Below are 15693 nucleotides of genomic sequence, written 5' to 3'. Positions count from 1 at the left end.
GATTCCTTAGGACTTAAAGGAGTCGATTTGTAAGTCAGATACACAGTGAATAATTTTAGTTCACTTAGCACATACAGGACATAAATTACTAAATAAAGGACTGTGGCATTACAAACAGCCGAAGGTTGCTCTCCAAGACTACCTGGAATTTCAAGTGAGCACATGGGCAGGAGTTCAGCAACCTGGACTTATTCTACCTGTCCTCGTGGATTGGCTCCAGCTGTTTCCTTCTGCTGCTGCTGCTGCTAAGTCACTTCAGTTGTGTCTGACTCTGTGAGACCCCATAGATGGCAGCCTACGAGGCTCCCCCATCCCTGCGATTCTCCAGGCAAGAATACTGGAGTAGGTTGCCATTTCCCTGTCCAATGCATGAACGTGAAAAATGAAAGTCAAGTCATTCAGTCGTGTCCGACTCTTAGCGACCCCACGGACTGCAGCCTACCAGGCTCCTCTATCCATGGGATTTTCCAGGGAAGAGTACTGGGGTGGGGTGCCATTGTCTTCTCCAGTTTCCTTCTGAGCATAGCTCAACTTGCTGAGTAGTCAGGCTCACTGTCAATGATCAACTTGCATAGATTGTACAGCAGAGAAGGGTGAAAGAGACCAGTGTAAATGACCTCCCCTGGCATTTGAGGCAGGAAAATCTATTTCTGTGAAACTTTGCTGTACAGGAGAAACAGCATCCAGACCCCTGGTGTCTACATATCAATAATGCTTCTGCTACTATTATGATGAATAAAAGTCACCTCTCCCAGAGTTTCAAATACCGAGGATCATTTTATTTTCAGCTGCCAGTGTTGCATACAGAGAGGACACAAGGCTTCAGGGAGGTGGAGGGGTTTGCCTGAGATATTAATGCAAGTTATTAATGGTAAGTTAGAATTTTTTCTGATGTTTCTCGAATCTATACACCCACCTACTACTATCCATCTGTGAATTTGGAATCAATTTACAGATGAATTTACTACTCATGGCCAGTGTTTGTGAAGTGTTGTAATGTCCTGTGCAAAAGATACTTGTTGCTAAGCTTTGTCCAACTCTCTGCAACCTCATGGACTGTAGGCCACCAGGTTCCTCTGCCCATGTGAATTTCCAGGCAAGAATACTGGAATAGTGGGTTGCCATTACCTCCTCTAGGGCATCATCCCAAGCTCTCCTGCATCTCCTGCATTGGCAGGCAGACTCTTTACCACTCTGCCACCTGAAAAGGCTTCAAAGATGCTAATGGTATTTAATTAGTATGATTGATATCTATTTATAGTGTAAGGCAGTATCAAGAGGATTATAAGCTATAGATGAAACATTTAAGTTGGAATCCATTCTGAAAATACTTGAGGAGAAAAAAAAAAAAAAAAAAGATCAGGGATGGATAGAACACTACCGTGCCCAGACTGACAGCTTTGGGAGGAATGGGATATTGCAGTCTGGAGTAGTCTGGAATATTCTCCTTATGCCCGAGTGCCGAGCACCAAGCCTGGCTCAAAGCTGACAGCCAGCCAGCATGTGTTCATCCAGACTGAAGCACGTGCATGTTTGCATTTGAGCTGCTCTCTTAGCTCATCAAAAGGAGTATCTTAGAGTTTTTCATTTCTGGTTCCTCCAGGGGTTCCTATCAGGCTCCCCTGGATTATTGGGAGGAAACTGGATCCTGAAAGTAGCCCAGGTGAGTGGGAACTCAGAAGGCATGAGTTCTTGCCTTGAAGTTCAGAACCTTGAAGCAGCCATGCAAGATGTGGCCAGGATGAGCTGCCAGTGCTGCTGGGCTGATGTGTAGAAGAGGACCCCTGGCCAGCTCATCAATCCCCCTGTCCAGGAGCCTTAGCATCCAGTGCAAGGTGCTGGCTACCAGGTGCTCCGAGCTGGAGCTGTGGGCGCTTCATCCATATTATTGTTTCTAACCTGCTGATGCAGGCTGCGTGTAAGTACAAGGAAAGGAGCAATCTGGGTTCACATGAAATCCACCTGAGCACCCCAGCCTGCTGCTTGCTGCCTGCCTTCCAAGAAGAGATGTGGCAGCTCTGCTGCTGAACCTCGGAAAGTCCTCTACATGTGTTTGTGATAGGAGATTCCTCTTCCAGAACACAGATACTGTTGGCTGTTTGTTTTCCTGAGACAATCAACTTTTGTTCTTTCCCAGCAGAGCGCCTACACAGCCCTAGGCTTCTGTTTCTCTGGATTGTGGAAACACTACTCTCCTTTTCAGCTCTCCTTGGAAAACTGTTATGGACCTCCTAGAGAAGAAAGCTATTGCTTGGGGTTCTAAGTGGATTCAGGGGAGGAGTAGGGTGGTGTAGGCACAGATGATACATGCACCAGTTTCATTAACTGAGACAATGCAGATTGTCCACAATATCAAATGATACACCTCTGGAAATCCTAGCTGGCCAGGGGGTGGTTCACAGCTTAAGAAGTGGCTTCATAACTTATTCAGTGTGGCAAGTCCTTCAGGATTCTGAGCCCAGTTTTTTTTCAAGCTACTCAATGACATGGGAAAGGAAGGGGAATGCTCTCATGTGAAAGAACTGTAAAAGAGACCTAAGTCACATAATAATAACCTTACATAGTGTCTCAAAAAAGCCTACAATAAGAAAGAGTGTTTTAGGTATTTGAGGAACTTTAGGATATATGAGAACAAAGAGGAATTTATCTGTATCTGCTAGGTTATCCGACTTTTTGGTATATAAATGTTCATCGAAGTCTCTAACAATCCTTTGTTCTTGTATCTTATCATTTGTAATGTCTTCTCCTTCATTTAGAATTTTATTTTAGTCCTTTCTTTTTCTAGATGAGTCTAGCTAAAGATTTGTTTATATTTTTTTAAAAACAACAGCGCTTATTAGTTTCATTGATTTTATGTCATTTTTTATTTTCTATTTAATTTATTTCCTTTCTGTTCTTTTCCCTATATTAATTTTGGGCTTGGTATGTTCTTATTTTTCTGGTTCCTTATTAGGTTGCTTATCTGAGAGCGTTCTTTTTTCTTCATGTACACATTTATTGTTATAAACTTCACTCTGAGAACTTCTTTTGCTCCATCCGTTAAGTTTTGGTGGTATTCGTTTTCTTTCTTTCTCTCTCTCTCTCTCTTTTTTTTTTTTTTTTTGGTGCCTAATATCTCCTGTCTAGCTGCTGTGCTATAAATCCCATCAGAGTGTCATGCCAAAAGGTGCGAGTTTCTTTATCTGACTTTCAGGAAGCTAGTAGAGAATTAATGTAAGACATGCTGGAGCAAAACAGGAGCAAAAAGCACTGAAGCTTGCAGAGGCCACTTCCACCTAGTAAAGTCCCTACATGTAAGATTGCCACCCAGAAATAGAGAGAGCCATGGGGTGCTCTACTTGGGCATCCTGAAAGAATACCAGAGCTGCATGTTACAGAGATTTCCTTCTGTCTTTTCTGTTTGTAACTCAAATGTACAGAATGAAACTAGTTCCTCAGGCAGTATCAAAGCAGCTTTCCTCATGTCACAAAAATTTCCAGAAGTTTGAGACTTAAAAGTGGATCCCCAGTGGGGGCAGTGGTGTCAAAGCCTACAGCAGGAGCCTGGGGAAGAGGCTTAAAAGCCTCCACTCTCATCCTTGCTTACACACCACAAACCTTGTTTAGAACAGGTTACTCTAAATTATCAGGAAGTTCTATGCATGGTTAGATCACACAATGACCCATTCACTGTCTGCTGAGTGCTGACAGTGTGGCCACCACTTTTCAGGGTGCAGCGATGTTGCAGGGACTGAGATACCATGCTTCCTGTCATTGTGGCATTTATAGTCGAGGAATGTCTGAAGTAACCTCATTTATAAAGAGGCGGAAACCTGGTTTTAGTAGATTTGATTGTCAGAAAAAGAGATAGTACCCTTTACACTTTACTGTCCTTGTATTTTATGTATTTGTGTTTTTGCATCAATTTGTCCTCCTAGGACTCCAGCTCAGACCAGTTATGTAGTAGTCTAAGAAACCAACAGAAGTCCACAAGTTGGCTCCAATACCCCCCGCCCCCCCCCCTTTTTTTTTTTGTGGTGGCTGAAGTAGCATAATCCACTAAATCCCTCAAGTTTTGGTACTTCTCTGTCATCTGGGAGTGCTTTAGGAACTGTGAATTAGAGAAAAGTTGACAAATAAATTAGAAATCCCAGTGAGGTTGTTTGGATGTCTGGGTCACATGTGTTCCCAATTCTGTTCTGAGCTATTCCATTGACTATTAATGCTGAGACACCATGTCTTATGTTGACCTGGCCTTTGTAAAGCAGGTGAAAGTGAAAGTGAAGTCACTCAGTCGTGTCCGACTCTTTGTGACCCCATGGACTGTAGCCGACCAGGGTCCTCTGTCCATGGGATTTTCCTGGCAATAGTACTGGAGTGGATCGCCATTTCCTTCTCCAGGGGATCTTCCCAACACAGGGATTGAACCCAGGTCTCCCACATTATAGACAGGTGCTTTACCATCTGAGCCACCAGGGAAGTCCTCTTGTGAAACAGGGGGGTCCTGGTCAAAAATGTGGTCAGCATTCCACTGCAGAATCATGGTATCTCTCTAAGAGGAATATTAACCTTGGTTTCCATCACTCATTGAGAAGATAGAATAGAAGATTTAAATGCTGGCTCCAGCATTTACTAGCAGTATGACCCTGAGAACTTAAGCAAGTTAGTATAACCTCTCTAAACTATTGCTTTAGTTCATTATCAATAAATGAGGCTAATAACATTTACCTTGCAGTGCTGCAATGGTTAAATGATAAAGTCCGTGGTAGAGGGTTCATATACACTGTGGGCTTCCCATGTGGCTTAGCTGGTAAATAATCGGCCTGCAATGTGGGAGACCTGGGTTCAATCCCTGGGTTGGGAAGATCCCCTGTAGGAGGGAAAGGCTACCTCCTTCAGTATTCTGGCTTGCTTTAAATTTGTACCCCAGGCATCCCCTCACACACTGATTCTGGACTTGGCCATGTGATGAGCCTTGAGCAGTGGAGCATTAGCAAGAGTGATGCAAGTGAAAGCCTGGTAAGTCCTTGCACATTGGGCTCTGTTTTCTTGGAATCCATCTGCTATGCTGTGAAGAAGCATAAGCAGCCATGTGGAGAAGCCCACTTGGAGGAGAATGGAGGCCTTAAACCAACTCCAACTGGGCTCCCAGCCTGCAGCCAGTACTGATTTCCATCCATCTGTATGAGTCTATTTTAGATCTTCTAGACATCCAACTCAAAGCCAGCAACATTCTTGAAGCCTAGTAACCTTGAAGCCTAGTAACCTTGTGGTCAACCCCCAGAGCTGTAAGAAGGACTAAGAAATTGTGAGAAGCCATTAGATTTGGGGTGATGTATTATGTAGCAGTCGTTAGCTAAAACAGAGCCATGTGGACTCCTGCAACCACAGGTGGCATTGATTTTGTGTCTGGTGGAAGAGTGGAGAAGTTTGGAGGAATGACGAAGAGACTGGTGCAGGCTGAAACACAGTGGAGGCCATCCTATTGGAAGCTGAAGGAAAGAGAACTTGAGTTCTATAGCCACAGAACAGTTACCAGAACTATGCTGGTGGAAATATGGGAACTAGAAGAGGTGCCTCATGAACTTGGGGTCTGGCTAAGGATTTTCCTGGACAGGATGTTGAACATGTCATCTGCCTCCTTTTAGACACCTGTGATAAAGTCCAGGAGGAGCTACTTGAGCTAAAGAAGGGAATGTTTAGATTTCAAGCAAATTTAGAAGAACTGAAAAGGCACTAGACCTTGTGGGTTTGATAATAAATTGCTTTCATCTCTCCAAGGAAAATTTCTCAAAGTGAAAAATGGCCTTGGTTTGAAGATGAAATCCAGAATGCTGTTAGTAAAACATGACCTCAGGGTCAATGTCTCTGTTAAAACATGAGCAAGATTTAGAGTATCTCAGTGATCCTCTCAGCTAAACAAGAATTCTAAGAGTCTTAAAGGTACCATGTAAAGCAGAACTACCAGATCATCCAGAGGAATGGGGAGAACTGTTACATTGTTATTAAGTCTTTAAATATATGGGTGGTTTCTTATGTAGCAATAGATCAGCCAAACAGGTCACTAATGGTTTTTAGATGCACTTGTATAATGGTAGGATAAAATATTTTTGACTTCACATTTGACTTTTGCCATATAGTCAGAAAAGGGCTACTTTTGCAAAAATATTCAAAATGTTAATTTTTACCCATGTGCTCTGTATTTTTGTCAACATCTTTATTTTCTCTTCCTAAATTGTTAACTGGTCAAGTTGTATATAAGGGCCTCTCTACTAAGCTCAGTTGGTAAAGAATCTGCCTACAATGCAGGAGATCCGGGTTTGATCCCTGGGTTGGGAAGATATCCTGGAGAAGGAAATGGCAACCCACTCCAGTATTCTTGCTTGGAGAATCTCATGGACAGAGGAGCCTGGCAGACTACAGTCCATGGGGTTGCAAGAGTCGGACATGACTTAGAGATTAAACCACCACCTTCACAAGCTGTGTGTATTCTCATTTATTATTGGCTTGATATATTTCAAGCAGTTCTATGATATTGCTTTCATCAACTTCATGAAATCCTGCACCTTTTGCAATATTTACAATTTCTTTTCACTTTTACTGTCCTTGAATTTATTATCTGCTATAATGTTAGTAGGATGGATACTAATGTCTTGAAAGAATGGGTCTTCAGTTAGACATTAATTTTATAAGTAGTTTATTAATGAATATTTTTTCTTTAAGAAGTTTTGCTTCTTTTAAATAACCCAGACATTGAATTCTTATATAATGAGAGGCACTCCGGTACCACTCAATTTATAACTGAACAGGCCCTAGGACCAGACAGGGCTTAATGTTCTGGTCGAAGCTGAGTTGAAGTATGTGGTTCAGGCTCACCATCTACAAGGAGCTTATGTTTTTCACGCTGAATCTAAATATTGTTGCAACCGACTTAGATGTAACTTTGGAGTGCGAGAGAACTAGAGAGAAGTCTGGCCCACTTAGCATGCCACTGTAAAGTGTGGAAGAGGTGGAGAAAAGAAATGAATGCTCTGTAAAGAGAGCTTCTGCACAGTGTGCAGAAGGATGCTGACAAGAAAGCTCTCCCCATCCGTGTAATCCTCCAAAGCACCATGAGCCTGCTCCTGGCAAATGTGTCCTGAGGCATGTCTAGGGTGCTGGGCAATAAAATCAGTACATCTTCATCTCTTGTGGGAAGATAGAGGAAGGAGTGGGTAAAGAAGTAGTAAAGCAGGAGAAAAGGAGTAAAGAATCTCCTGTCTCTACAGTGTCCTTCATACTGGAGAGAATCCATCCATTAGGTGATGGGAGGCTGGTTGGTCAGAAAGTAGTAAAAGGAGGTAGGTATTGTACTCAGAGGGCAGATCCCTCTATATTTCCCTCTCACGTTTCCCCTTTGGAAAGGAGATAAGAGAACTGAGCAAAGGAAGCCACACTTCTGGGCGGCATTGATTTAGCAACTGTGATAGGAGTTGGTTACAGGAATGAGCTCTCCTCCAAATTGAAGTTCAGAAGTTATTGCTAAAAAAAGCCATAAGAGTTTTTAAAAGCCGATTTTTCCCAAAGTCTGTTACTAGAAATCGGAGGGAATTGACTCCAGGAAAGGATTGAAGTGGAATGAGAAGCTCTGGAGTGAAGATCTAGAGATTCGTGTCAGATTAAGCTGAGATTGAGAAGAGGAGAGAGATCCAAAGGAACGTATTGTACATCAAATGGAATTCTTTAAAAGAGTTATTCCAGAAGAGTTACCTGCTTCTATTGCTGAGTGTTAAGCTTAGGTATTTCCACAACGCACTCCTTTTTGTAAATAAAGAGTAGAACATGTATAGCTATATTATATTATAGTTATAATCTAATCCCAAAGCCCACATTTTTTTTCTTAGTTTGAACACACAAATTTATTACAAGAAAAGATGACATTTAAACTGAGTAAATTGTTTCAGTGTTGGATAAACTTTCAGCTGAGGTTGTACATTTATAGATACAGAACATATATATTTGTCCATTCATTTAACAATTATTCAGTGCCTGCTCACTGCTTGTCATTACGTGTAGTGTTCATATTATTAATGCAAATTTAGAAAGCTTATTTTTAAAGGCTGTAATGTGTAAAGAAGTTGCACTGGCAGTAAGTCATAGAATTTTTAAATGGAAAAAAGTCAGTAATGGAAAATTTGGGGAAAAACAGATATTCTTCTGCAATGTACTTTATCTTAGAAGTAGAAGTTGCTGAAATACTGACCATATTATGCCTTTGCAATGAGAGCACAGATAGAAAGGTTAATACGTGCCAAAGGCAACTGAAAAAAAAAGTCAGGTGGAAAAAAACATTCTAACTGTGATGCCTTTGGGGTTTTGCTATAAATGAACCTGTTGGACTTTTTCCTGATGCCAGAAAAGGGGCTGCAATCTAGCATTATTTATGTTTCAGTTATATTTATTAACCCTATTATTCCAATGCTTTCACAGTAAACATAAGAATCCCTGAACTGCTTCCAACTTTTCTATTCATTTCTCAACAGTCATCACAGTGTCCCATCAAGCCAAAAATCCTGTGAGATCCTTCCTCTGGAATAAGAGCCTTTTTCACAGCAAGCTTTCCAACAGGATTTTAACTCTTCTATGTAGCTGGCCAAAACATGGAACCAGCAAATTGAAAACACAGAGTGGTATGTATGCTTGGGTCTTAATGAAATTTCCCATGTGTGCTATTGAGTCAGCTTCATACATCCTCAGGACAGGTACTGAAGAACTGAGGACTCAGGCAAGTGCTCAGAGGTGAGAATTGGTCCAGGATACACAGTGTGTGAGTTCACAGTCTAGAGAGTGGACCCAGCTGTGGGTCTTCTCTTTAGCAGGAGGGCTCTTCCCTTTTAAGAACTGTGTCCCATTCAGCCTGCCATGGCTTCTACTACCTCCCCGGGAGACTTCACTTCCTGTGGGAAAGAACCACTCATTGATAATATCTCAGGGAAAGTCAGAGCAGCATTAGAATAATCACATAATCACACAGATACCCTCTCTCCACTTCTCATCTATGGCTTATTTCTATTTGCTTCCAAGGACACTGATGTGAAAGGGAACAGTGTGATACTGACGTCAATGAAACCCACCTTGCTCTCAGTCTGAGGGTTGGTTATGCTCTGAAATATAAAGGGGAACTTGGTTCCTTAGAGACTCATCTGAGCCCCACCATGCTAAATCTTAACCGTGGTCAGTCCCATGGACTCTATTTAAGAGAAGGTGTTTCAGAGGACGTTGAACAAGGTTCTCAAGCCATTCTTCTGCAGGTAAAGGCTGTGTCTTCCAAGGCAAGCCTTTCTCTCCCCAACCTGTTGATGGCACCAATTTGACTTTTGGTGGATATTACCCCCAAAATGAGGATGCTCTGTTTTATTCACTTCTGTATGCCCAGAGCCTAGAATAGTGCCTGACACATGGCAGTTGAAGGGGAAATGTTGCAAGTTATTTGTTGAAATGTACATGTGATTGATGACAGTGTCAAGATGCTCAATCTATGCATAACCACTTCCATTTGGCATCTAGAAACTTACACAAGAGGATGGTGGGGATTCAGTTTGATAGACTTAAAATTGCAACAGGAATTCTTAGACCCTCAGCTCAGCTTCTGGAAAAATCAGCTAGTCCCCCTGTTTCTGTTTTGCCAACTGTGAAAAGGGGTCTGGCCAAGTCTTCACTGTGACAGAGTGAGGAAAAAATGTGAGCACAGTGTTTAACACCTAACAGAGCAATGCATTCCAGCGAGGTGCTTGTCAACTCCACTCTTAGCTCCTTCTTTTTCTGAAATGCAGATATGGAAAACTATAGAGTGAGATGTCTATCAAGAGTCCATCCCTCTTGTTTCTATCTTCTCCTGATAGAATTGTCATGGATTCAGCACCAGAGTGTTTGTTTAGGCTAAATATTGGTTCCCAGATTGGATGGATTGAAGCTATTATAGACAATGCCTACATGTTCTAAACCTGCCTTCTGAAAATGTACTCTGTATGAACAGGCAAGGGAAGGACAATGCATGTGGCATGTCAGCAGTCCCATAACTTCTCTGTTACAGAGGAAGATTCCCACAGAGTTTGAACACAGAATTATCTTTAAGGGAGCCACTGTTTGGGAGCCAAGGGACCCCAGGCAGGGATTCCTAACCCCAAGCCCCATTCCCAGCACCCCTAACTGCCTGTAGTTATGTGACTGGGGCAAGGCATTTAACCCTTGGGACTCAGCTTCTTTGTCTGTGAAATAATACTGGCTTCCTGCCTCCCAAGGGGACAGAAGGAAGAATGATTTAATATTTACATAGCGCATTGAGAACCTCCAAGAAAGGCACCATACAACTGGGAAATATGATATAATGGGAAGAATGTCTTTTAAGTTGTTGGTCTCTGCTCAGCCTTTCCATATGTCTCTGGTCAGCCCTGTTCCACATGTACAATATTAAAATGACAGGTGAAGGAGTTTGATTGGATAATGTGCTAGTCAGGCATTGTCAGAAAAACAGATGAAGATATATATATATATATGTATATATGTATATATATAATATATATAAGGACATATCTATATTTATATATACCTAGGATATAGGCATGTATTTTTTCATTATGCTTCACTTCATTGTACTTTACAGATATGTTATTTACAAACTGAAGTTTTGTGGTTAAACTTGGTGTGTGCCTGGTGTTGAGCAAGTCGGTCGGAGAAGGCAATGGCACCCCACTCCAGTACTCTTGCCTGGAAAATCCCATGGATGGAGGAGCCTGGTGGGTTGCAGTCCATGGGGTCGCTAGAGTCTGACACGACTGAGCGACTTCACTTTCACTTCTCACTTTCATGCACTGGAGAAGGAAATGGCAACCCACTCCAGTGTTCTTGCCTGGAGAATCCCAGGGACAGGGGAGCCTGGTGGGCTATGGGGTCACACAGAGTCGGACACAACTGAAGCGACTTAGCAGCAGCAGCAGAGCAAGTTGGTTGGCACCATTTTCCCACTAGTATTTGCTCACTTTGTGTTTCTGAATTTATCTTACTAAGGTCAGCCTCACTAACCCCAAGGCTGAGGGCTTACTCTGTCAGTAGTTGGGACCTATACCAATGCCTTATTATGGTCCCAGGAGCTGCCTGTGGCTCAGATCATGAATTCTTTATTGCAAACTTCAAACTTAAATTGAATAAAGTAGGGAAACCACTAGACCATTCAGGTATTACTTAACTCAAATCCCTTATGATTATACAGTGGAAGTGACAAACAGATCCAATGGATTAGATCTGATAGACAGAGTGCCTGAAGAACTATGAATGGAGGTTCATAAGACTGTACAGGAGGCAGCAGTCAAAACCGTCCCTAAGAAAAAGAAACACAAAAAGGAAAAATGGTTGTCTGAGGAGACCTTACAAATAGCCAAGAAAAGAAGAGAAGCAAAAGGAAAATGAGAAAAGGAAAGATATATCCATCTGAATGCAGAGTTCCAAAGAATAGCAAGTAGAAATAAGAAAGCTTTCCTAAGTGATCAATGCAAAGAAATAGAGGAAAACAATAGAAAAGAAAAGCCTAGAGATCTCTTCAAGAAAATTAGAGATATCAAGAGAACACTTCATGCAAAGATGGGCATAACAAAGGGCAGAAATGGCATGAATCTAACAGAAGCAGAAGATACTAAGAGGGGGCAAGACTACACAGAAGAACTATACAAAAAAGATCTTCATGATCCAGATAACCATTATGGTGTAATCACTCAACTAGAGCCAGACATCCTGGAATGTGAAGTCAAGTGGGCCTTAGGAAGCATCCACTATGAAGCTAGTGGAGGTGATGGAATTCCTGTTGAGCTACTTCAAATCCTAAAAGATGATGCTATGAAAGTGCTGCACTCAATATACCAGCAAATTTGGAAAACTCAGCAGTGGCCACAGGACTGGAAAAATCTGTTTTCATTCCAATCCCAAAGAAAGGCAATGCCAAAAAATGCTCAAACTACCACACAATTGCACTCATTTCACTTGTTAACAAAGTAATGCTCAAAATTCTCCAAGCCACACTTCAACAGTACGTGAACCATGAACGTTCAGATGTTCAAGCTGGGTTTAGAAAAGGCAGAGGAACCAGAGATCAAATTGCCAACATTTGTTGGATCATAGAAAGAGCAAGAAAATTCCAGAAAAAAATCTACTTCTGCTTCATTGACTCCACTAAAGCCTTTGACTTTGTGGATCACAATATACTGTGGAAAATTCTTAAAGAGATGGGAATAGCAGACCACCTAACCTGTCTCCTGAGAAATCTGTATGTGGACAAGATGCAATAGTTGGAATCAGACACGGAACAATGGACTGGTTCCCAATTGGGAAAGGAGTACGTCAAGGCTATATACTGTCACCCTGCTTATTGAACTTATATGCAGAGTACACCATGCGAAATGATGGGCTGGATGAAGCACAAGCTGGGATCAAGATTGCCAGGGGAAATATCAATAACCTCAGATATGCAGATGAGACCACCCTTATGGTAGAAGGTGAAGAGGAACTAAATAGCCTCATGATGAAAGTGAAAGAGGAGAGTGAAAAAAGCTGAAAAGGCTTAAAACTCAACATTCAAAAAATGAAGATCATGGCATTCAGTCCCATCACTTCATGGCAAATAGATGGGGAAACAATAGAAACAGTAAGGGACTTTATTTTTGGGGGCTCCAAAATCACTGCAGATGGTGACTGCAGCCATGAAATTAAAAGATGCTTGTTCCTTGGAAGAAAAGCTATGACCAACCTAGACAGCATATTAAAAAGCAGATACATTACTTGGCTGACAAAGGCCCGTCTAGTCACAGCTTTGGTTTTTCCAGTAGTCATGTATGGAGTGAGAGTTGGACCATAAAGAAGGCTAACAACCAAAGAATCGATGCTTTTGAACTGTGGTGTTGCAGAAGACCCTTGAGAGTCCCTTGGACTGCAAAGATCAAACCAGTCAATCCTAAAGGAAATCAGTCCTGAATATTCATTGGAAGAAATGATCCTGAAACTACAATACTTTGGCCACCTGATGTGAAGAACTGACTCATTTGAAAAGACCCTGATGCTGGGAAGGATTGAAGGCAGGAGGAAAGGGGGATGACAGAGGATGAGATGTTTGGATGTCATCACTGACTCAGTGGACACGAGTTTGAGCAAGCTGTGGGAGTTGGTGATGAACAAGAAAGTCTGGCGTGCTGCAGTCCATGAGGTTGCAAAGAGTCAGTCACAACTGAGCAACTGAAATGACTAAAGTGACTACACTGAACCTCTTCCATCTTGGAGGGAACAGAGACTTGTCCTCACTGGAGTAGATACATTCTAGGTGTAGATCTGCCTTTCCTGCCCCACAGTGCTTCCTCCAGGAACTCTGTCCACAGAACCCATTTTCCAGCATCATGGTACTTCCTGTAGCATTGCTTCTGATCAGTGATTTTCATAGCATTTCTTCTTTGATGGCAAAGGGAATACAGCAATGTGCCCTTGGCCATGGAATTAACTGGTTTTACCGAGGACACCATCACCTAGAAACAACTGGGAAAATTTTGAAAGCTTACTGAGACAGTGTGACAGCTAATAAAGACTCAAGTGTGTCAGATGGGAATCAACATCCTGAAAAGGTGGGGTGCAGTTTTAAAGGGTATTGTACATGCTGTGAAGGATATCGTGTATATTTGAAGTATAATGGTGCTATCTTCCCCCCACAGCCAGAACATACGGGTCTTGTAATCGAGGGGTGGAAGTGGCTTATTTCACCAATGAACCCACAGCTCAGTTGTAGAATTTTTGCTTCCCATCCTGGCTTCCTTGAGCTCTGCTTTCTTGAAGATCTTGGTCCCCAAAGGGGAGCTGCTCACCAGGGGATGCTCACATATGTCCAGGGCTCCAGGTGAACAACCCCAATCAGGGAGGCACTTTGGCAGACCTTCTAAAGAAGCAAAAACATGACTGATGTGTCTGTGAAGAATCCAGGAGAAGGACAACCCTCACAGGCCCCTGCATCCAGAAAATGCATTCTGGGTAGTACTGGAAGAGTTTTGATTCTGTCCAATTTATACAACAACAGATACATCAGTTGTGTATACTGATTTTTATTTATTTGTTCATCTAAATGGAAAGAATTATCAGGTTCTTCAAGTCTGCAGAAACAGAAAAAAATTTTCCAGCCCTCTGAAGCACTAGATACAATTAAAAAAAAATTTCCTTATTCTCTTGTCTGCATAAGTTACAGCACTAATTTAAAATAAACTTAACTTAAAATAGAGCAGGGCTGCTGGTGAAAACAAAATTAATGTTAGTCCGGTTACTCCCTCATTTGGCCATCACTGGTGATTCTGCAAAGGTTATTACTATTTATAAACTCAGCTTCTTTTTAAATATTCATTTACTTATTTGGCTGCACCAGGTTTTAGTTGTAACATGTGGGATCTAGTTCCTGGATCAGGGATTGAACCTGGGTTCCCTGAATTTGGATCATGGAGTCTTAGCCACAGACCACCAGGGAAGTCCCCTCTACTTGTTTCTTGATAAAGGGCCTACCTGTGCCTTTAAAACATTGCTTGTTTTGTCCATATTTTAATGCTGTAATTAAGAACATGAACTCTGAAATCTGATGCTGGTGTTTGAATCCTGGCTCAGTTCCTTTCTGGCTATGTGATCCTGGGTAAGTCAATTAACCTCTCCATACCTAAGTCCCCTGTCTCTAACCTGAGGATGGTAACAGTGTCCATTTTGAGTGTTTGGAGCATTCATTACAATAACATAGGCAATATGTTACAATAGTGCTTGGCGCATAGTAAGCAGTGAATCAGATCAGATCAGTCACTCAGTCATGTCCAACTCTTTGCGACCCCATGAATTGCAGCACGCCAGGCCTCCCTGTCCATCACCAACTCCTGGAGTTCACCCAGACTCACATCCATCGAGTCAGTGATGCCATCCAGCCATCTCATCCTCTGTCGTCCCCTTCTCCTCCTGCCCCCAATCCCTCCCAGCATCAGAGTCTTTTCCAATGAGTCAACTCTTCGCATGAGGTGGCCAAAGTACTGGAGTTTCAGCCTCAGCATCATTCCTTCCAAAGAAATCCCAGGGCTGATCTTCAGAATGGACAGGTTGGATCTCCTTGCAGTCCAAGGGACTCTCAAGAATCTTCTCCAACACCACAGTTCAAAAGCATCAGTTCTTCGGCACTCAGCCTTCTTCACAGTCCAACTCTCACATCCATACATGACCACAGGAAAAACCATAGCCTTGACTAGACGAACCTTTGTTGGCAAAGTAATGTCTCTGCTTTTGAATAAGCAGTGAATAAAAGTTAGCAGTTGTTATTGTTAATATTATAATTTGGCAATGCTTGCTCTAAGTTAGTGTTCCAGATATATAAACCATTTTATACCCCCTCTCTCTCTACAGACCTGCAGAACACCTGCTAAATGACTGTTATGGATTGAATTCTGTCCCTTGTTCACATCCCCTCCTCTCTGCCCTGTATTTTTCTGTTCAAGTTTTAACACGCAATGAGACTGTATTTGGAGATAGCACCTTTATGGAAGAGATTAAGGTTAAATGAGGTCACAAGAGTGTGGTCTAATCTGATAGGCCTGGTGTTCTTAGAAGGGCCAGACATTTCTGTCTCTCTACATGTACAAAGAAGACAGGCTATGTGGGGACACAGAGGAAAGGTGGTTGTTTACTAGC

The sequence above is a fragment of the Bos taurus genome, chromosome 1, assembly GCF_002263795.3.
Source record: "Bos taurus isolate L1 Dominette 01449 registration number 42190680 breed Hereford chromosome 1, ARS-UCD2.0, whole genome shotgun sequence".
NCBI lineage: Eukaryota > Metazoa > Chordata > Mammalia > Artiodactyla > Bovidae > Bos > Bos taurus.
Note: the sequence above shows the minus strand (reverse complement) of the source record.